We start from the raw sequence: 23,223 nt of genomic DNA, 5'->3' as shown, positions 1-23,223 counted from the left end.
CTCGGAACGGTTAAACGATAGATACACGCGGACGCTGTACCAGTAGGACAACCGGAAGCGCCTGAGTAATGATTTCGGTGCTCAGTGATACGGTTCACTAGACGACGTTGTCAACACGTAATGGCGGCCATTGTTTGACGTTGGATTTGGCATTCCACGCAGTAAAGATGCATTTATGACATTCTTGGATGCTAAAACTTAATGCCACACAACATAAAAGGTAAAGGATTATTTCAGATATACCGAGTTAATTATTTTCAAATAAGTGGGATCCCAAAAAATGATTTAAACGGCAAAAATAAAGTGTAAAATTATATGAAACATGAAAATGAAATCCCATTTTTCACCATTTCCTTTTCATATATTGAATACACTATTTACACCAACCACTGGTGAATTATATTCGGATTTCGGTCTTAGGTATCCGTCCTTGTCTCCGGGAATATTATACCCACACAAGTTGTCAACATCCGTTTTCAAACTGTTCAAAGTGTTCTTCACAATCTCCCTGGAAAATATTGACGCTATCATTTCGTGTTCAGGTAATAGAACGTTGTAAACCTCTAACAGCAAATATTATACGGACCAAAATTAATCAAATTTGAAAGCACGGATGATCACGTGTAATGCCGACTGTAAGTTCTCTAAAAAGGGGAGTAATTTCTCCCCCAAATACACATGAATTTTGTGGACCGTCTCAAATTCAACTCAAAAGTCCATTATCAAATCAGAGGCGGATTTAGGGGGGCAGGTGGACCACCCCCCCCCCCCTTTTGTGGGAAAAATTTGGTTGATTGTATAGGGAATCACTGATGCATGACTGGAGCGGGCCCCCTCTTAGGCAGTTAGTGGGCCCCCTCTAGTCCAAATAATTATGACGTCTTGCAAGGCTATTTTAATTTTTTTTCTGGGACGCCTTCCTAGGCGTCCCAGAAAAAAATTAAAATAGCCTTGCAAGACGTCATAATTATTTGGACTAGGCCCCCTCTTATTAAAATTTCTGGATCCGCCACTGCAAATCATTAGAATGTAAGACATATTCACTTCTACTGTTGGCTATTTTATAGCTGGTCTATTATTAATAGATTCGTCCCATTTCATATACACCAAAATTTAATATTTAAAAAAACTTTCATTATTATATTAACATATAATACAAAGGGAAATCAATCACAAGCACTTGTTTCTGTCAATGGGGGGTTCACTATCCATACTCATACGAAAATTTTTATTTTTATGTGGGTGGGTCGGTAGGAGGAATTATATTCATCTTCTTATTTTACTATTATGGCTTATTAATTTTTTTTCAATCTGTACACAATTGTTCTTTCCTTTTTATTGGACAGAATATTCATGTTCATCCTGTGTCAGCACTCTTGTCAGAGCAATGTTTATTTTATGTTCGGTTATTACCATGATTACATGGACATGTACCAGATCTTTCGCATAAAAAAATTAATTAAGATAGCCATCCTCTAAATCATAACTCTGAAATTATAAAAGAAATTTACACATTGAAATTAACCAATCACCCACCCATTTGAAAAGCTTGTACACATGCTGCTTTGCATTACATGAATCCCCAGAAACTAATTAATTTACAATTTCTTAATACATGTTATATCTGACATGTTATATTCTTCCAATGATTATATATATCTAATTAGAAATGATAATCCTTAACAATATTACTTTCTCAAACTTCATTTATATTGTTAAATTCAAGGTGTCAATTTAGTGACAATACAGTCATGACAGTGGTGGTTCCAGGATTTAAATTAAAATAAAACTGGGTTGTGAGTGCCCCCAAAATGTATAAAATTTCAGCTTGCATTGTACAATAGACATGTTATGATCTTATGATGTTTATGCAAACTATTAAATACAAAAATGTTATCAAAAGGTTTGGTATAACATAAATTTGCTCCTTGTTAAACCTAAAAATTATTTTTCAAGACTTTTGAAATGTTTTCTTTGTCTGAAACTTTTATGTACATGTATTGAGCAAAAATGCTGGGGGCATAATTATCTGTAATACTTAATAAATACATGTACATGTATTTTCTTGGTAATTAATTTGGCAAATTTGTATTCATGTGTTGATAATAACAACATGAACAATGCAAAGTTTAATTTTGCTTTGAATAATTTAGTAAATAAACATTAATAGTAATTGTATGTATATTTGCTTTATATTTACAGGATGGAGAAAGATGTTCACTCTGGATCAAAAATTCAAAACAGAGGATCTTTTTATTCAAACAAAAATACTTGTACATTTATGATATTCTGTACATACAACAAGAAAACAGTAATCAAATGGAATGTCCAGTGATGTTGAAAACAAAATTATTTTTGTTAACAGAAAACAATAGGACTACAATATATTAAGGGTAAGTAATCCAAAATTGTCTGTTTTAATAGGGTTACAAAAATTGACAATGTGCTATGATTTCAATCCCCCAAATATGAAACAAAAACATAATAAATTATACATGGTATTTAAACTGTTTTCATAAGGAAACAGACTGAAAAATATTCTGCATTTAACAGTCAGACATGAACGTTGCCAATGTAATAAATTGGGCCTGGAACTTAAAATTTATAGGATATATAGGCCAAGGAATCATTCAGACTTTAAGGCCAAATGGTATACTTTTAATAGTTTAAAGATTTTATTCTATTATCTATGCTGTATAAATGTCAATATTGTTTCATTTGGATTTAAAACCTAATTTCAAGAATGAAGGGTACAGTAATTTAAAATTAATTTAAATGATTTAAAACAATACAAGGGAAGTAATCTTACAAGATGTGCATTATATCCTAATGAAGTGTTTTTAATGAATTAGTCCATTTTTTTACGACCGCAAAAAATTTTGCGGTCGTATATTGGTATGACGTTGGCGTCGTCGTCGTTGTCGTCCGGTGTTGTCCGAAGACACATTGGTTTTCGCACTATAACTTTAGTTTAAGAGGATGGATCTCTATGAAATTTTACCATAAGGTTAAATACCACAAAAGGAAGGTTGGGATTGATTTTGGGGGTTATGGTACCAATAGTTAAGGAATTAGGGGCCAAAAAGGGGCCAAAAATAAACATTTTCTAGTTTCTAGACAATAACTTGTGGAACAGTTTATGGATCTCTCTGAAATTATACCACAAGTTTCCATACCACAAAGGGATGGTTAGGATTTGCTTTGGGGGGTTATGGCTCAAATCATTTAGGAATTAGGGGCAAAAAAGGGGGAAAACCAAGGTTGTCCTGGTTAATGGACAAATACTTTAGTACAAAACATAATTTAAAGCAGTGTAAGGGAGATAAATCAAATGCAGCATTTGAATTACCTCCCTTATGCTGCTTTTAAATTATGTTTTAAGTAATGGTTAATGAACAATTAAGAAAATTCAAAACAGTGTAAGGGAGGTAATCCAAATACAACGTTTTGATTACTTCCCTTACACTGCTTTTAAATTATGTTTAAAGAAATGCATATTTATAAAGGAAGACCAGTAAAAATATCTGCAAAGTTGCATCTTTTTTTTTTACAAAAAAATCCATATGAAAGATTTGACACCATATTTTAAATTCTATTATAAAATAGATTAAGTTAGCACTATGGTAAATTTAAATGGGTAATTATGGTTGCAAATTCCATTGGAAATTTGAATTGAGATTATGACCATATCTTGAGGGAAAGAATTTTTTGGGGGAAAAAGGGTGGGGGGGGGGAGGGTAAAAAGAAATTGTGGGGGGGGTCAATTTTTTTCTCATTTCAGATTTCAGAAATTAAAGAGAATTATTCTTCAAATATTATTTTTTTTTTTCAAATTTCAAATGTTGAAAAATTTCAAGAAGTAATCTTTAATTGCACAGTATGGCCGATTAGATTTGTAAAATCTTTGACCACATTTATTTATTTGTTATGCCGAATCTGACCTTGTATTTAGATTTTTAATTTTGGGTCCAGTTTTCAAATTGGTCTACATTAAGGTCCAAAGGGTCCATCCATATGGGGTTCTTTGATATGCTGAATCTAAACATTTGTTTAGATTTTTGATTATGGGCCCAGTTTTCAAGTTGGTCCAAGTTGGGGTCCAAAATTAAACTTTGTTTGATTTCAACAAAAATTGAATATATGGGGTTCTTTGATATGCTGAATCTAAACATGTATTTAGATTTTTGATTTTGGGCCCAGTTTTCAAGTTGGTCCAAATTGGGGTCCAAAATTAAACTTTGTTTGATTTCAACAAAAATTGAATATATGGGGTTATTTGATATGCTGAATCTAACCATGTATTTAGATATTTTATTTGTGGGCCCCGCTATCAAATTGGTTCATATTGAGGTCAAAAGGGTCCAAAATTAAACTTTGTTTGATTTCATCAAAAATTGAATTATTGGGGTTCTTTGATATGCCAAATCTAACCGTGTATTTAGATTTTTAATTTTGGGTCCCGTTTTTTAAATTGGACTACATTAAGGTCCAAAGGGTCCAAAATTAAACTTAGTTTGATTTTAACAAAAATTGAATTCTTGGGGTTCTTTGATATGCTGAATCTAAACATTTGTTTAGATTTTTGATTATGGGCCCAGTTTTCAAGTTGGTCCAAGTTGGGGTCCAAAATTAAACTTTGTTTGATTTCAACAAAAATTGAATATATGGGGTTCTTTGATATGCTGAATCTAACCATGTATTTTGATTTTTGGGCCCCGTTATCAAATTGGTCCTCATTGAAGTCAAAAGGGTCCAAAATTAAACTTTGTTTGATTTCATCAAAAATTGAATTCTTTGGATTCTTTGATATGCTGAATCTAACCATGTATTTAGATTTTGGATATCAGACCATAATAGGTAAATTAAAAAAATTTAAGTTCATAGACCACATTCATTCTGTGTCAGAAACCTATGCTGTGTCAAATATTTAATCACAATCCAAATTCAGAGCTGTATCAAGCTTGAATGTTGTGTCCATACTTGCCCCAACTGTTCAGGGTTCGACCTCTGCAGTTGTATCAAGCTGCAACCCAGCGGAGCATTTTATTTTCAGATAAGAGAATGACTTAAGCAGACTGTATTGGGGTCATAGATGGCCTTAACAATGAAATACAATATATTATAATTATCATTCTTCATTACATTTTGATTGAATTAACAAACTTAATTTAATAACAATAACAAAATATTTTCTTTTTTCAGAAGAATAATTTTACTGGAGGATAAAAAATTTAATACCTGGAATCAGCAATTTACAAAATGTATATGAAATTTATTAAGAGAGATATATTCATGTACAGAATGGTAACCCCACCAAATAACTCAGGTGGTTCAAGTGATTATTAGCAGACATTTTTGTTTAACTAATGTAGGATTAAATAAATGAAGCTTTAGCAGACTATGGGCTCCAAAGTGTAGTAAAAAGAGGATTTTTAAATATGACAGACTCATAAACATTAAAATGTGCATAAGTGAAATGTTACAATATTTAGTAAAACATTCAGATTATTGACTCAAGTTGTTTTCATGAAATTTTTTATCAAAACAATATCACTGTTATATAATTAATAAGATTCCATATGTTTTATTTTACCGGTATACTTTTGACAACCGAATATATCTTCCCTCAGCTCTGGCCTCAAGTGTTTCCCTTTTATTTTGTATGAGTGTAATTTACAGAAAGCTCACTTTGCTTTTGGCCAATTCAAGTTTTGCCTTTCCAGAATTATTGGACTCTATTCATGGGAAATTAGACATTTGCCCATATGTTGTAGAAGAACTCAATTTTGCTTTAATACTTTTTCAAGAAATTGTATCACAAGGCTAGATTTGATCAAATAATCTCACTTTTGAATATTTATCACATATCACATACTTAAATAATCTAGTATGCTTAGATTAATTTCCTTCACTTTTGCCCTGTTGTTGAGATTGGAGTGAAATAATTTAATTATTTTATCCCTATCAATTTGGGGTTGCCTGGGGATCTGTGTCCCATTGGGACGGGCATTTAACACTGCATAACTATATCCTATTACAAGTTATGATACAGCCAACCATATAACATAGCCCCTGCCACTGAAAGGAGAAAAGAGGTGCACAACATACAAAAAAATATTTCATATGGCTAGCTTCATTGTATCCTTTGAATATTTCATTGATTTTTTGTCAGTAGTTATTCATTAAAGGTACTACAGTTCCCTTTTAGTTTGCCTGCTTAAGACTTGATTACAGTTCCAATATAAAAATAAGAAGTTGGGGTATGATTGCCAATGAGACAACTCTCCACCAGATACCTTATGACGAAAAGGTTAATAAATATATGTATAGGTCTCTGACAGCCTTCATCAATGAGCAGAACCAATAACGCATAGTAAGCTACATGTATAAAAGGTCCCTAAATAACATGACACAATAGAGGCTGAAAATAAATATTCTGCATCAGTGAGTTTGCAAAATTGAAAATATATTTAGAAAGAAAAGCATGTGTACCAATGGCTGCAAATAAAAAGTCAATCTAGAAAAAAATCCTACTACCTCACACATTATGGCTTATGCAGTTTATTCACTATTTTGTCAACAAACTTTTACATACTTCATTCAACTAATTTACATTAAACCTGGGAACAGTATATCTGTCAATATATGTTCGTGATTAAACAAGACAAAATAAAAGAAAAGAACAGGGCGAAAGGACCCAGAGCGAACAAGTATTAGTGCGAACAGACCAGGATTCCCTTCCCACCACCTACCTAGAATAGGCGTAGCAAATGGTCCTCCCCATATTCATAGATATATTAATACTAGTCTAATAGTCATTATACATGTACATGTTATACCAATGCCCTAAGAAACTGCACATTGAATATTTAAAAAGTAAAGTCATGAAGAGTTTAAACCAACACTGCAAACCAGAAATGAAGAATCAATAAAATGACACATGCCTTTGACAAAATTACCCCCCCCCCCCCCCTTTTTTTAAAAAAAGAAACAAAATAAAACACATAACGATAACTGTATTAGCGAAAGGAAACTTATGAAAAAACCGATAGCTTTTCTATGGCCTATTCAGATTAGATGGTCATTAAAAACTCACCGGCCGATAACATACTAACAATATTCACGAAATAAATATGGATTGATCAACGAAGTACGATATCAACAAATCAATCCCATGATGATGTAGGCCTAAAACTGTTAATTTACCAAGCTCGGCCTGTTTTGGTATAACGTTTATATGAATTCAACATATCGCATGACTTCCTTGGCATTCAGATAAACAAAATTGCTACAAAGAAGTAAAGAATCCAACTTTTAATGACATTTACGTTGACATTTTCGGCGCCGGAAATTGACAACGTTGGTCTATATATATATACTGACACAACATCGGTTGAGGTAGATTCCGGCAATTCTGCTTCTAAAAATCTCTTGCAGTTAGAATTTATTGATGTCTTAAAATATATTTGTTATGTTTCAATAAATTTTAGTGGATAATTATTTTTGAGAGAAGAATAGCTATCGTGTACTTCAGAAACAAGATTTAGGGAGGACCACGCCCCCATGGTGGGAACATACAAAATAAAAATGACCGTTCTCCATTTCTACTCGATAGAAGTGCCTAATTTTTTCATAACATATACATTATGTATCAAAGATAATTATATGAAAGTATAAAAAAAATCGAGGCGGAGATTTTTTAGAAACAGTTAATAATTATAGCAGACCAATTTACGTAATAGATAAAAAGACGAAAATGGCGCCTTCTTCAAATTCGAAAAAAATCCATTATTTTACAATTTATTGACACATATTGTTATTTTTTAATGGGGTTTAATATCTATTGATTACTTTTCCATGATAATTGAATGAATATTTACTTTAAAAACAGAAACTCTTCCTATTTCTAAATCTACCGACCATGCAAGGAAAAACCTATAAAAAATTGCGACCCCTACATTAAAATGGGAACAAATTTTTGCCCTGGCTTGAACACTCACGTTCTTTACGAATTTCGATGCCAAAAACTAGCGAGAATATGATGTAGAATTTTTTTTTAAATCGAAGGATAGGTATTTTTTTGTTCCCATTTTTAATGTAGGCATTTTATCCTACAGTGCAGAAAATCAATATCCGAAATTCTATGTTCAGATATAAAAAAATGAGATTTCCTTTTATTTTAATGTTCAAAAATGAAAATAATATGTAAATTCATATATTTTTCTCATATAGATTTCCTTACAATCAACAGTATTTATCGTCGGTACTTTGCCGCAAACGAACGAAAAAAAATACAAAAGCGCGCCATTTTTCAGTTGACGTCGGCCGACGCAAAATAGTCCAATTTTCGGCGTAGGACTACTGAGCGCCGCCGAATCACATTTTGGCCAAAAAGGCACATCCGGTTGTCCTACTGTACCGCTTGAGTGATTTACCTTACAAAAAGGCGGACACTTAAAAGTTTAAAAGGACTTAACATCAGTTTGATTCCGTTTAACGGGGGCGTGGCTAATTAGTTTGACGCAGTTTAACCACATCTCAAATTAACTTGAATGACCGCAAGGGAATCTATTTGACTGGTATTAAAATGATTTGATATGGATTGAAATGCATTAAAAATAATATTCAAGTGTAAAAAAAAATGCAATTTCCAATATAAACAGAAAATTGACTTTAAAAGAAAATTAAAAATGTTGTAAAAAAATATCAGGATCAACCGAACTTGGTGTAATTTTTGTTGCCCAATCCTTTTTGTTAATAGACGTGTTACGAAAGGGTATATACTCGACGCTGAGGTTGACAAATTAGACTTTAAATGTGGATATCGTATCAACACACAAAAATGATTTAAAGATTTTAATTACCTGTGTATCAAACGAATATTGTATATAAACTGCATATAGTACTGAAATCAACGTATAAATTTTCCTTCATCCTTACAGATGTCCGTTTGGAAACTTTAATATAGACAATTTCATTATAAATATTCATTATCTCAGATGGTGCCATTAAAACAAAATACATATATGGTTTGGCGATATCTGGCCACAGCTTTTATTCATAATATAGATTCATATGATATATATATATAGATAGATAGATAGATAGATAGATAGATGTATATGTATATGTAGATAGATATATGGTTGGTTACCCGAAGATAATATGGCAACCTTGCTGCAAAATGCAGATAGATAGATAGATATATATGAGAATGTAAAGATGCACCGTGGGATACACTGGTGCTTTAAATTTAGAAAACACCGTGGGATACACAAGTGTAGTCTGTATTATCCAAAAACCTAAAATTTCATAGTTAAAATTACGATTCTATTCAGCGAATTCTGCCACATTAACGGAGGAAAACAGAGACTCTGTCAACCGCCATAAAAAGGGCGGTTCGCTGCAAAGCTGTGAACCAGATATGAGATAACTACAGATAGATAGATAGATATTTTTATTCAAAGTACAACTTGGTACATATATATGTTAAATAATCTATATGATGTTTTGTGAACAACTGTTCAAAAACATATTTACCTACACATATAAAAATACTAACCAAAACTACACCAAACCATAAGATAGTTGATTGTATTTGTATACCATAAAATATAGTATATTATAGTATATCATCAAATATATATTCAAGATGTTTAACAATTCATTTCATAAGCATGTTAAGGGTGACAAGTGAAAAACATCCAGTTGAAAAATTTCTGGTCTGATCCAAAATCATAATATTTTATGTAGCAACCCTGACAGCTAATTATAAAGGCAATAATATAGTTGTATATTCTATAGCAACATAAGTCCATGCTTTGCAATAACCTGGTCAAATTTGAGACCATACTTACTTAAGAATTGATGAACCGCATAATCCATCTGATCATGTTCTTCATCTCATTGTGCAAAAATCCCACTCTAGAACTACCTGTGTCATTACCTGCTACATGTTTTATTAAGAAATATGGTGGATCCTCATAGTTTCATGTTCTGAGTTAACTTTTAGCATGCTTGACAATCATGCCACCACAAAGATTCATTTCCGTGCCTAGACCTAAGTCAACCCCATCTGGAGGATGTCGGTCTGCTACAAAAACATACTTACTATTGAGGATTCTACTATCCAAACATTAAAGCTAATAGGATCTCCTACAATTCTTGTACAGCAAATAGCTACATGGAAGTATATGTTACATATGTAATACCAATACAATTTAAAGCATAATTAATCGAGAAAAATAATAATTCTTCTGTAACCCCTGTCTTAAGTTGTCAGCATTGGATCTCCGACCCTTTAATAATCCTCAAAAACAATTGAAAAGACAGCTTCAAACACACTGAATTCATACCAAGTTTAGCCAACAACAAGATAAGAAAATATTTGCTAGACTTCAGCATGACTCTGGTTAAGGTAAATGTAAAGGCCTGGAGTGTTTTATACCTTCTTAAAAACTGACAAACCTCAAATTTTTTATTTTTTTGACACATCTGTTAAATTTTCCTAGAAAATATCCAAACCTAGTAAAAGTAATGTCACAATTTTTGTTGAGAGAGATACAAAATGTACAAGTAAGCAATACCTTAACAATTCATAGAGAGAGATAGTAAATGTATTCATTAAAACAATTAGAGATCTGAACTCATGAAAAAAGAAAGACTGTCCTCTCTGATACATCTGTTTGTACTTGGTCCTGTGGAACTTACAATTAAACGGTTACTAAAGGTCTGAAATAACAGTAATAAAACCCGTGGGGTTATAGCAGGATAAACATCTGCAGTTGGGACCAAGCATCTAAAGCGATCCACCTAAAAACCAGAAATGGCTTCAGCCATAATGAAAAATTTGTACCAGAACAGTGATAATGAATGTCATACTAAACTCCCAAATATATGAACTAAAATAAAAATTCATACAAGGCTAACATAGGCAAGAGGCTCCAGACTTGGGACAGGTACTAAATTGCGTAGGGGTTAAACAAGTTATTTAAAATCTCAACCAAATGCAGAACAAACAAACACACAGCAATACGTACATTAAAAATCACACAGTTTAAAGAAGTTCGAGTCCAATATCAGAATAGGTAACAAAACAAACAAAACAAAAATTGAAAAATGACGACATTACATAAATCAACAATGGACTACTAACAGTTACTGACATGCCAGCTCCAGACCTCAATTTACCTGTTCGAAAGATTATGTCTTCATTATATGAAATATCTAGCACCATCCCTCCAATGGGGGTTTAGTATCATATCATCATAACATATATTAGAGGAACATAACCCGTATCAACCAGCAACTGGTTTAAGAATAAATGAGTTTTTGTCCGATGCAAAGACTGTGCAAGTGAATCAATATTGAAGCCAAAATATGCCATTTTTTATGCAGGCAACAGTATTCCTTCTTTATAAGTTTGCTTTAATGTTTTGTTAGCTTTTGAGGTAAACTGACATTTTGTACTTTGTAAAGTATATTACCATAAAAGATTGGATGGGAAATACCCGAATGTGTAAGATGTCTATGTAGAAGTGAATTTCTTATAATGTAATAAAACTGCCCATAAATACAAGGCAAGAAGAACTGGATCAACTCAGGCAAATGCAAATTTCAAAGAATGACTATGAGGACCTGTATACTAGAGTCTAAATCCATGTAAGAAGAAACAAACATTTAGTATAACAGCATCAACCACTCTCTGTCTCGTCTTGGGTTTGAACCAGGTTGCCCAAATGAAAACTTATTTCCATTTGAGGTCTATGTGACCTGGAACTTGGATTATCATAAGAAGGCCTAGATTATGCAAAGTAAACATGGTAAATGTCTCCTGTTAGGACAACCAACAAGTTATAAAGGATGACCTGTGTTACACAAACAAAAAAACAAAACAAAAACAAAACAAAAACAAAAAAAAAAACAAAAAACACAAACAAGCTGCTTAACAACATCTAGGTACCCTCATAGTTAAAAGCATAACATTTCAAATTAGTCCCAGTGTTCATGCTAACTTAAATTCAACCTGTACTATAATTTTCATTAATAAATATCAACCATTATTTGGAATCAACAGTAGCCCAGCAACCAGTAGGGCCAATGGTTTTATGCAAATGAAATTGTTGTCATAATGCTTCCAGCCTAAAATTAACAAAGCTTGGCACCTAAATGTACAGCGTAAGATACTCATCTATTTGAGCAACTCCTAGAATCTTCCAGGATGAAGATTACAATAAATTCTAGTATATATATAAATTAAAGCTGTTGTCGACACCTAAATACTAAAGATTTTTAACTGGTTTGGAGCAGACTGCAAGACAAGCTGTAAATAATTACTTAAATTGTACTAGTTTGTGCTAATATTACATGTACATACATGTATATATCCTCGCTTATCTGCATCTGACAATTTACACAAAACTCTGTAATAGTCTCATTTTAAAAATGTTTACAAGATAAAACCATTATGGCCCCTATTTTCCCTTAAATATATAAAAAAATAAAATTAAAAATAATGAAAATTTCCCACACACCTGAGACTGGTTAGTAGGGTTTGGGCAACCAGAAATATTTGCAGTCTGTCCTAAAATAGTGATAAATAAATATACACTTCTATAAATTTTGTCCTTTATAATTGTGGTACTTTATTGCAACATCGTATTCATGCAGTACATGCATATCGATTTGTAATATTCAGATTATGTATCAAGATAAATAATATTATATTAGTCAATAGTGTTCTCCATTACAAATCATATGTCACAAATCATATGATAATATACAAAACAACATTTAAAAGTTTCACATGTAATATATTTATAATAATATATAATTGTAACCTTATATTTAAGAATTGTTTTTTATTTCTAACGCATGATGTGGCTTCCCTTATAAATTTTAGAAATAACACATTCAGCAATATTTTGTGGATTTAAGTTTAGAAACTGAGATATAATCATTACACAAATCTTTTAAATCTAAACCATAAGATTGGAAAAAAAAATTAAAAGTTGCCTTAATCTTTATACATATGTTTGTTATATGTTAGAATCACATATACATGTAGGGGTTTAACTTAAAAATAATATACTGCTTTTGTAAATCTGATGATTACCTGGTAAATTATCAACTGTGAACTTGAACATACTAATGCAGAGCTCTGGGGGTTTGCATAAATGACGTCTGATGATGATCCAATGTACAAATGTATGTGACCTAAAGGAGTTGAGTTAGTGGCGTGATGAGTCGTGAATCCAGTTCAGTCTGGTGACCCATTTGTAAAAACTGGTGTGTCATTGTTGTCTATGTCTCTGGTCCAACTGTTACAACCCTGGTGGTGTTCTGTGGCAGAGCAAGGTCGCACTTTTTGCTTTCTAACTGATCTTCCCAACATTGTGCTACAACTCAACAAAAAGTAAATATTAGTTCCACCATGTTACAGCATTGACATAACAAAATCAAATGACTGTACAAAGAAACAATAACAATAAAAATATTACGTATACTCCTAGTTGTGTCGAAGATAGTTACAATAATTTAAAAAAAAATCAATTTAAAATTAGTATATATACATGATATATATATATTTATTAATTCTTAAATCCATAGTCAGTTGATAGTGACATAGTGTAATATTTGTATATAATTAAGTTATTACAACAATAATTAAAGCTGTGACCTGTTGATGACATTATGACTAAATTTGTGATTTATCTGAACTATTCATACCATATCGACCTAGTCTAAGATAGAGAGTAGTAGCAACTATACATGTCACTGTGATGACTGATGTGACAGACTCGACACTCTGACAGTTTTTAGTAACAAGTGTGTAGGTACACGCAAAATTTATAGCAGGATATATACAGATATGAGATAATGATATATGTTTGCTTAACTCCACCAGCAAGCTAACATTTAGACATGACGATTTTTGGCTACTGCTTCTTAACTCCGGGCATGGTCTATGTGCAAGATTTCCAAGATTTTTGTTTATTTGTATCGAAAGTTGATCTTCCGGTTACGAACCTGGGTCCTTTCGCACCAAAGGGTACGTCCCTTTTACACCTTTGTACGTTAATATCCTTTCATGGAATATTTGCTGTATATGTGCTATGAAAGATCTAGATACACAATTACCGATGTATACCCTTTTAAGGAAAATTTAATTATAATTCGGGAGTTCATCAGATAACGCCTGCCCCACAACACATAAACATTAAAGACACGTTTCTAACCTGCATGATCTGTTACAGGAGTTTGAAATCCTAGCAATAACGGTGTAAAAATATGCCAAACTCGACTATCACAGTAGTCGTCATATATATATATATATGAGTACCTTAATATCAGTATCAGGCAGACTATATAGATACCTGCATCTAATTTGATGAAGAAATACAATGACGAAATCATTATTATAATCTGCAAATCTTAGGACAATAATGCATCTAATTACTCATATTTGTAAAAATTAAATAATTTATAAAAATGAAAACGAATACCCAGCTAACACAAAATATTTTCATGATATTATTGACTGGTTGTATATATGTTTATCAGAAATATTTTTACAAAAATATTTTAAAGACATTTTGTTTACATCAGAAATTAGGTGTGAATGATATTTTACTAATAACATTTCATCCCAATGTTTGATTGCAAATATAAAAACATTTTTTGTAAATATTTTTTTATAATAAATAAATAAATATTTTTTGCTGATGTTTTTTAAACGTTTAAAAGACAGTTTTATAAAATGAGAACAGTTTTATGTCGAAGAAATATTTCTTTACAATATTAAAACAATATCTGATGGACATTTTTATATTATAATTATAATATATATTTGTAAGATGTGTAAAAGAAATGTTTATAAAACATTTTTGATTAATATCTGCGTTAAGCATAGGTTTGATGTATAATAAAATATCTTTTTGATGTAACATCTAAATAATTTTCTTGTCCTAATTAAAAATATAAGCTGGTAATAGCTAATGAATATTTAAATAACGTCTTAACAAAATATTTTTTCGATTTTATTTAGAAAATATTAGTTGAAGACCCTTTTATAAACATTTTAACATAATATGTCTTCTAGATATTTGTAAGATGTATGACAGAAATGTTTGTCAAATGTTTGTTAGTAATATTTGAGTGAAGCAAGTGTTTGATATGAAAAAGAAATATTTTTTAGATATCATATTAACATGAATGACTCCTCATTTTTATAGAAGAGCTTTAATAATTCCAAAGAGGTTATATGAGATAATCTCCTTGATAATTTTAACCTTTGAGGAACATTTCAATCGTGTATTATTATAACAAATGTATAACTTTTTTCGTTCAACTTTAATTGATGAAACATAATAAACAAATATATACAGAGTGATATTTGATACAACCATTCTGTTAATCAAACACATTCTGATAAGGTTAACCAGATGTTGGACACATTTCAAAGATAGTTGCTATTGTAATTAAGATTATTGAAAATCTAAATGTAATGGGATGGTCATTTTTGAGGTTATTTCCTGTCGTCTATTTGTAACTTCCGAAAGCAGTGAAAACAAAGAAAACTAAAAGAGAAAATCACAGTTAAAAGAGAAAGAAACATGTAAGTTGTAATTTTAAAAAATCGTAATTGATATACGGACTCGACTGAATCTTGTTTTTTTGTCCTCGGCAAAACTTTGGCAAAACAAAATCTGTATTTGAATAGTTTGTAGGAGTAAATATCACAAAAAGTTGAAGACGCTACTTCTTTAAATTATATGTATGCAGTGTTATAATTAAACATTAGGATATCATGGAAAAGTGAAAAAGATATATTTTAAACAAAATGAAATGGCATGTATATGTGAAAAAAGGGGGTAAAATGTGAAAAAAATATCATACGGAAAAAGTCTATACAAATTTGCAGACAGATTCGTGTATGAATTACTTGAAGTAGAGTTTCTTTTTAATATACAATTTTACATTCTCATATAAATTTATAGATCTGGTATTTGAGAACTACAGAAGACTAATTAAAGCAGAGTGCAAAAGGAATTTTAATAATCATTGAAAATATTCTGGCTTCAAAATGCATGGAAATGGAGATGGGACAAAATGCATTCTACCACTTGAGAGCCCAGAATGAATTACTTTAAGTAAGTAACATAATAGCCATCCTTTATGCTACATCGGATTTGAAATTCTCAGATATATATGCATAAAATGTTTAATATTACTGTCAATGCTAAGTGTCACTTTGATTTAGATTTGACTTTGTATTTTTCACTTGAATTCTTTATTTAGTTAGAACGTTTTTTGACATAGTTCTGTTTCCTGAATCTATATCATAATCAAAATAACAGCATACCTGTAATCTAATTATTATAATACAATTTTTTTCATAATGTTTGTCTTGATATCGGCTTAAAAGCTTAAATCTCAATTGAGTTTAAACATTTATGTATTATTTCTTCTTCAGAAGGCTAACAAGAAGAGGAGGCTCGTAGTAGAAGATACAGACTCTGAATAATTAATAAAATGTTAAAATGCTATTCAGGAAAATTCAATATTCATTGACAGTCGTCCTGTCATATGAATAAGCTATTCTATCAATGCTTTTGTGTTGGCAGTATACAATGTCATGCTTTGACTGCTCTTAATTGTTTGAAAGAGTTTGAAAAATATCAAACAAAAATTCAAATTTCCACAAGTCGGAGAACAACAATCGCATTGCAAAGCAAAATAAAAAAATAAACAGTCTACATTACACTACATATAATGATAGAACAAGAAACAGGTGCCCTGGAGGAGAGCTGATAAATGTTAGTCTAAATATGCACGATATATTTGCAAGCTGAGAGTTGGCCTGAACATAAAACGTTTTTTGAATATTTATATAATGTTTTTTACAAACATTTAACCAAGATGTTTTAAGAATATTGGGAAGACATCCATAAAACATTGTTGAAATATTTAATTTACATTTTCAAGAGATATTTCTACCTAAACTTGCCTCTGATATTTTAAAAACATTTGGTAGACATCCATAAAACATATTTTAGACATGAAAAGGATATTTTTGGATAACGTTTGATATATATGTTGTCTGGATATTATCAATTGACACTGAATGATATCAAAATTATGTTATTTAAATATAAAATCAAAATATTTAAAAAAAAATGTTCTTTAAACATTCAGAACAAATATCAGCTGAACATATGCTATTCACATTAGTACAGCCATACATTTCACGTCAAAACAATATTTCTGAATGATATTTTTGTGACATTTTGCGATATATTTTAAAAATATCAATAAATTGTTTTTGTGCTACCTGGGTAATGGGACCAATCTCTTTCAGTCTTTGCATGTGCTCTCCACGTGGCGATGAAATTCCTGATGGAATATGGTTAAAAAAATGACGATCGATAAAATGAATTCTTTCTAAGATTACTTCTAATAAACATTGGAAGCATGAGGCAGGTCATAACCATACATACAAACACTACTTTACCATTTACAAGATACTACTTTTCATTTTTTTCAATTTTACCGCTTACAAAAATTAAACAACTTGCTTGCTGCGATGAAATTCTGTAAAGGACTAAATTACGTCACAGAATATAACGTCACTCATGTTAGGTAAATCTAAAACATGAAACACAATCCGTCAGTGGCCCCAGCGATAACTGAATTTAAGTCTATTTACTTAAATTCCATTAAGAGACGAGTATTTAATAAAATTTTGGAATAAATATTAGAAATTCCATAATATATGTTCCATTTGGAACACTATCAGGGGACAAGGGAATTGCAAAAAAAGAAATGGAACCAAATGAAATGAGAGAAGGGAATCCGCGAGAAAAAAAAAGGGGAAGAGAGAAACAAACCCGTTGTCCTCCCTTATAAATTAAAGCTACATATACTTGGTATTTTCAATGTTTGCGTTTTCAAAAATAACAGCGACAGTCCTTTTGACATACAAGGGGGGGGGGGGGGGGGGGGGGGGGTTATTGGAAGTAAGAACTTATGAACGGGTTGCAAACAAAATTAAAAAAAATCCTAATTATATAATATGATGACAGTACGGCTAAAGGCCAGGAGATGGACGGATTGACGTGCAGGCGAGTGGTTAATAAGGGTATCAATTTTGATTTATAAACTCCTCTCACAGTTTTTAATCTAAGAGATATCATGCAACAATGCATATCTAAAGAACATGTGCACCTCCTTTTTTAGCAGAATAACAAAATATATGGTGTATCCATCCATGACACAAAATCAGTACATGCACAGCAAAAAACACAAAAAGCAAAGGAACAGTGCTATTATTGCTGTTCTTCATCTCAAAGTCAAAGTGAGGCCTTCAACACGGAGCAAAAAAAAAAAAAAAAAAAACTGGCACCTAACTGCAAGGTTAAGACGGTCCGTAGCACTAGCTTGAAAGGAAATCTTTTCAAACATAATTTGGATAGACTTTGTAAGATGTAACACCACCAAATCAGGCCAGGTCGAAAAATAACCTACTGGAAAGTAGTACATATTTAAAACAAAATAGTCCCTACGCATAGGTGTAAATATAAAACTATGTAGAATATATTTTAGAAATAAAGGTATAATATTGAAAGGTGAAGGACTGGTGATCCTTGTAGATCACATATTGACTGATAATTTTGAATAATTCAAATATGAATGAATTCTAAAATTGAGGGCATATATTGCCTTTTTTTCAGATATGACCATAACTTTAAAAATACAGAAGAGCACACATATCAAGCACGGGGAATCTTTCTACGGCTTCCACATAGCATGAGAGATAATTGCAAACTCCGCGATTATGCCATCCTGAGCAATTACGGGAGCGTTCGAAATGTGCAAGAAACTATACCTTTCATTTCAATTCCGTGTCTGCCTATATAATTTCAAGAAAAAAGATTAATGGCAAATCGTTATTTTTTTTATGTAAAATAAAGATCTTAGAGCTTAACAAGGAACACAAAAACTGCGATTATTGGAGTGTCCGGTGTACACGGAACACGCTATTAAGCGTTTTAAAAAAATTCAAAGTCATTGGAAGCCAATGGAGTCAACCGATAGAAAAAATACCCAGATTGGAAAGCTTTTTGTGGGTTTAGTGCAGTGACATATTGAACTTTTCCAAGAACTGTAACAAAAAAAATCAAACTAGCTTACTTTGTTTTTCATCAATCCAGAAATGCATACCTTCATTACCATTAATCCCCATTTCCCACCCGTTCAACCGCAGAAACATACACCTTTACCGTCTTATAGTCACAATGTGTGATATCAGAAAATGATTAACATGTTTGATGTTACACTAAGGCGTTCCAAATGGAAAAAAAAAAAACGAACGAAGACGTGGGTAGGATAGCTAGTCTACATGACGCATGTGATTTAAATTTTAGCAGTTTGAAACGAAAATCAATGTTTTGACACAGTCCCTGCATTTAAAGTATAATTTGTCAACATCAGCGTCGAGTATATACCTTTTCGTAGCAAGTCTAATAGGACTGCTGTTTGTCTTTTTGACTTTTTTGTTTAGGTGGGCTATGGTGTTGGCTATCTCCTATCGTCCTGAACATGCACAAAATATTTGCCACTAGATGTTAAGCAACCACCAATCAATTAATCCATTTTTGGTGTTCGTAACTTCTATCTTTTTTTCTAATTTATTATACATTAAATTGCTATGCAATGGTATATATATGAACCCGGCTGTAGAATTATTTATAACGCAGTAACTAATAGAACGTTTAAGTCACTTATTTGATTCCGACCTTGGCCCAGGTGATAGTCCTGTAAGGTTTTACTGTTTAACATGACATCACTTATACGAATAAACCAACATTACTTCCGAATTCATAAGTTTGCTAATGCATCGAATTCAAAAATGTAGATACCCTTAATTATTAACGCTTTATGCATTATGTTAGTTACCGTCATAAACCATTTGTAAATTGGAGTTTTATTATCCAGAAATAGTTACACATATATTCCAATGGGTCCTTAATGTTCTCATAACCGTGTTGGTTTGATGTTTCTTTGAAATGGAGATCCCTCATAAGGACTTCTGATATAAAGTAGCTATGTTTTTAAAGCTTCACGTAGAGCTTAAGAGATGGTGTGAAAATCATTATTTTTTTATGAACTGTTTAAAAGTTTCAAAAGTGTTTATTTTGGACATGTGGTGATTAAAACATGGAGGAAAGTGACTTAATTTTTTTCCCCGAGTCTTATACATTTTTGGTTTTTCACAATGAAGTTTTAATATTTATATTATTTCTGACCTTTGGGTGTCCAAGCACTTCTAGATTTTATGCTCTCTAACGTTTTTATATTTTTGGCTTTCAAAACCATTAATATCGTGCATAATAAGGAATCATTGCACTGCCGGACAGGTGAAGACTAGCTGACAGCAGTTTAACCTTTTTCTGCAATGAAGATATTTTTTAAGCTTTGAACATTTTAATTGTTCTTACATGTACTACTTTATAAAATTCTCAGTTGTCCTTCAATGTATATCGACTATCATGGTCACTGTGATACCTTATCAGAGTATTCCACTTGAAAAAAGTTGCTTTTACCTGTGTACGTTATTTTATTAAACGCAATTTTGTCCTAAGTCATAGTTGTCTTTTTGACACTGTGTCATAGATCAAATTTATTCGTTTAGTGTATGTTTACTTGTTTTTGTTAATATGTCTTTTTGATTTGTTAATCCATTTCAATTGATATTTTATAGGTGTCTTTCTATGTGGTAATGTTACACTACTATTTCAGGTTAGGGTAAGGTTGGCGCCTGTTAAAACGTTTTAACCCGCTGCATTTGTTTGCACCTGTCCTAAGTCATGAACCTGTTTCTGTGATTGTCGTTTGTTGATTTGGTTCTTAAGCGTTTCTCGTTTCTCGTTTTTTTTTTATATAGATTAGACCGTTGGTTTTCCTGCTTGAATTGTTTCACACTAGTCATTTTTGGGCCTTTTATAGCTTACTGTTCGGTGTGAGCCAAGGCTCCGTGTTGAAGGCCGTACTTTGACCTATAATGGTTTTCTTTTACAATGTGACTTTGATGGAGAGTTGTATCATTTGAACTCATACCACATCTTCTTATTTCTATTTGAAATTTAACTGCATTGTCTGGTCTCTCAGATATTTGTATGTTTGCTGACTTGATTTATATACGTCATGGTACTTTCGAATTTTACTTTGAGATTAAATTCTTGATTTATTTGGATGGCAATGAATTGACATTTAAATAGTGTTATTAAATACTGTTTTGTATACATCCGATATACCCTATGATATTATGGTTAATGGAAAATAACACTTTCAAAAATTGAATAGGGACCCCTTCGGTTATTTGACCTTATTTACGTAAAATTTACATGATGAATGAAGGATATTTAATTACATTTAATTGATAGAATGTTCAAGTATGCATATATATCATCCTTTAGATATGAGTTTCTGATTGGCAGAAATCAAATCCTGGAAAATGACAATCAGTTAGACTAGTAACAAATTGATGCGTTCTTTGATTTAGTATAGGGCTGTCATCGTAAAGTAGTATCATATTAAATTTGCAAGGTTATTATATGGGATTTTCGTATAGTTGATTTTTAAGAAAGAATATATATTAGATATAAAAGAGAAAAACAACGGTTGCTATTCTACATGATGAATAATGGTACAGTACAAGGTCATGCAGCAAGTATCGAAATGGCTCTTAGACAAAATTGTGTTATATATCAATTAACCTACCTAATAATATCTAATCATCGTACTAACAATAAACTATAACATCTGACAGAAAGTTGTCAATTAAGCTAGAAAGGTTTGAGATAACCAAACAACGGTTGTGTATATTTTAACCTGTAATTTTTATTGGTAAATAAACTCATCATAGATACCAGGATTGAAATGTTATACACCAGACGCGCGTTTCGTGTACAAAAGACTCATCAGTGACGCTCTCATTAAAAAAGTTAAAAAGGCCAAACAAAATACCCCAGAAAGAGTTCATGTCAACTTCTGTACATCAATTACCTTACTTTTTTCAACACGCTACACGCAATAGTCGATGGAGTAGTGATGTACTCACTCGTCCTTGGTCTACATGTACTTCCCAATAAAAGAACAATAAAAGTAAACAGACTTTCGACAACTTTTTAACTTGCTGAAGACTGTTGGTCAATAACATCAATTATCACCGCAGATATTCTTCGGGTACCCTTAATATAGTCCAATGAGCATTCACAAACGTCACTTTGAGAAAATGATTTTTTTTCTCTATAAGCAATTGACCCGGAAAAAGACACATAAACTTAAACTTACCAACGATAACACCAGACTACTCGTAAACCATGCATCAGCTAGTTAAAAACGCATGGTGTACTGTACTTGCAGGCACTGAAGAGATTGCCATCGACACGACAGCTTTCGCCGACTTTGTCACGTAGTACTGGGTAAAGCAAACATTCGTCAGCAGCAACAAACATTTTGAGGGATGGAACTGCAAACTCAAGAAGGACGCCAAGCACACGAAATATTACTTAAGCTGTATTTGGCAAAACCTTTGGGAATTTGGGGTCCACAATGCTCACAACTTCGTACTTTACTTGGCCCTTTTAACTTTTTGAGAGTCACTTGTGAGTCTTTGCAGACAAAACGCGCGTCTGGCGTACAAAATTTAATTCATGATACCTATGATGAGCTTATATAAAAAAACATCTACAACCTAATAGATATTTTTTTTTAAAACTTGTCAACAAGATAAGGTAACAGCTTGAGCTACTCAACGATGCGTCAAAGAAATATAGTTTAACCAGAAGCAATACAGCTAATAGGTATATCAGAAATATATACATGTATTACATAACAGAACTTTTTATATACAATCAAAGGCAAGACTACAACGTATAAATGATTCAAAGGATTGTTATGAAAACCTTATATCAGTGGCGTATTTCAAATATTTCCCCAAATAAGACAATTCTTTTACATTCTTTGCTGACAATAACTGAACCTATTTCAAAACAGATGCATTTGTATAGTAATACCTTTTAATATATTTTTTTATGTTGTTATAATTTTGACATTTTAAAAGAAAATGAAATTTATCCTCAATATCTTCATAGTTATATAAAATACATATTTTCTTGCTATTTGTATGACTAAGTATTTACTTGATTAAAAATATAAACA

At 31.7% G+C, this 23,223-nt stretch overlaps 1 long non-coding RNA gene across 2 annotated transcripts; it reads left to right on the top strand.

The window, feature by feature from the left end:
• The first annotated feature begins 44 nt into the window (after positions 1 to 44).
• On the top strand, positions 45 to 5,512 carry LOC127715617 (uncharacterized). Of its 2 annotated transcripts, none has more exons than XR_007988500.1 (3): positions 45 to 220; positions 2,203 to 2,393; positions 5,203 to 5,512. It is a non-coding gene; the product is annotated as an uncharacterized LOC127715617 (long non-coding RNA). The 2 variants fall into 2 exon arrangements; XR_007988501.1 differs by lacking the exon at positions 45 to 220 and adding an exon at positions 579 to 635.
• Positions 5,513 to 23,223: the final 17,711 nt, after the last annotated feature.

The sequence above is a fragment of the Mytilus californianus genome, unplaced genomic scaffold, assembly GCF_021869535.1.
Source record: "Mytilus californianus isolate M0D057914Y unplaced genomic scaffold, xbMytCali1.0.p SCAF_9, whole genome shotgun sequence".
NCBI lineage: Eukaryota > Metazoa > Mollusca > Bivalvia > Mytilida > Mytilidae > Mytilus > Mytilus californianus.
This window is presented reverse-complemented; position numbering and strand designations above follow the sequence as displayed.